Genomic DNA, 1,482 nt, shown 5'->3' on the forward strand with positions numbered 1-1,482 from the left:
ATGTATGGAATACAAGATTTTGTGAAGAAAGTCAATGCGTTGAAATTTCAAATTTCTCAGGTAAGAATAAGTAGACAGTTTTATCAAGCACCTTTACTATTTTATGATGACAAAATTAATCCGAAGAGCTTTGACGATTACACAATCAAATTTAAACCAAAAGGATTCTGATTTTTTTCTTATTCTAATGAAACTTTAGCCGTTTTTAAGGTCAGTTTTTCAGAGGTTCTTTTTTTCTATTTCAGACTAGCATCTCAGTCAGTATTTGGTTTTATTTATCAGATTTTTGTTGCTTAAGCTAAGCATATAAAATATGTACTATTTACTACATTCGAGTAATTACTTCAAAACATATGATGATTTCCGTATAGTTCAATTGATTTTCAATGAAAATATCCATCACCATCATTATAATCCTGAGTTTCTCATACAAAATAATTTGGTTTTGTCTATAATTTTGAAGTAATCTAATTAAACATTTTTGTTCATAGAAAATGCGAAAAACTGCATGGAAAAAGAAATAGATGAAAGATCAAAGATGACCAAGGTAATTTTTCATCTCAACTCTTAGTTCAAGTTTTGCATTTTGAATCACTTAATGATGACGTTAATGTATAGTTCAATTGATATTCAATGAAACCAACTCAACTTTCTGAAATTCACTTGATTTCAAATGTAATTTTGTTTGAAGTCACAATTGTCTAAAATGTGTTTTTTGTTATTTCCAGGTTTCACTGACCAAAAACTAATTTTATCTCTCTTTCTGTGACTTCGATGACACATTTTATTGGGTGCACTCTCAAGTAAAAAGGTAATGATCGATGAATAATTAATAAAGATTTAAATTAAGTGATGACCATTATCAAGCTCCCTCAACTGAGTAGAACCCATTAAAAACCATGCGGTTGCCCTGCAACGTCTGACTTATATCAATTCAAACATTCGAATACCGTTTGTTATTCACGTCCACATATCAATTCAAGTTTTTTTTTCATTCATTTCAGATGGAACCAACTGAAAATGACGTGGCACAATGGTTAGTATATATTGATGTCTAGCCAAATATTTTTTAGCTGTTCAGAATATTTTTGATGAATTAGCGCCCTGATCCCATTTTTATCAAAAAATTCGATTGTTTCCCTCATTTTATGGCCATTTAAATTGAAATTCTATTTGTTATATTTCAGAGCGCTCAATGGTCTATTGATGCCCTTCATCCAGAATCAGAATAATGATGATTCAAGGTAATTACTAACTTATCAACTTCAAAGCATATTCAAAAAATAGTCTCAATGATGATTTAAATATTACAGACCTGTTCATAAATTTTTGATGAAAATAATATCCTGAAACGATTAATTCAAATAATTGTTCCAACTGATAGAATGAACATTGTACTGAAATAAATTTATTTCATTATACTTTCAGAAGCACCACTCTACGTGATTCATATTCGGCCAAATGTTTTGAACACAACAAGGT

The 1,482-nt window shown here is 29.6% G+C and overlaps 1 long non-coding RNA gene across 2 annotated transcripts; it reads left to right on the forward strand.

Moving 5' to 3' along the window:
* Positions 1–1,481, forward strand: LOC129573452 (uncharacterized). 2 transcript variants are annotated; one of them, XR_008688594.1, is made up of 7 exons: positions 3–60; positions 246–257; positions 492–547; positions 729–811; positions 1,005–1,036; positions 1,188–1,244; positions 1,429–1,481. It is a non-coding gene; the product is annotated as an uncharacterized LOC129573452 (long non-coding RNA). The 2 variants fall into 2 exon arrangements; XR_008688593.1 differs by lacking the exon at positions 246–257 and having other exon boundaries at positions 1–60.
* Position 1,482: the final 1 nt, after the last annotated feature.

This window comes from Sitodiplosis mosellana, unplaced genomic scaffold, assembly GCF_009176505.1.
Source record: "Sitodiplosis mosellana isolate CC-2019 unplaced genomic scaffold, AAFC_SMos_1.0 Smas_scaffold_6083, whole genome shotgun sequence".
In the NCBI taxonomy this organism is placed as follows: domain Eukaryota; kingdom Metazoa; phylum Arthropoda; class Insecta; order Diptera; family Cecidomyiidae; genus Sitodiplosis; species Sitodiplosis mosellana.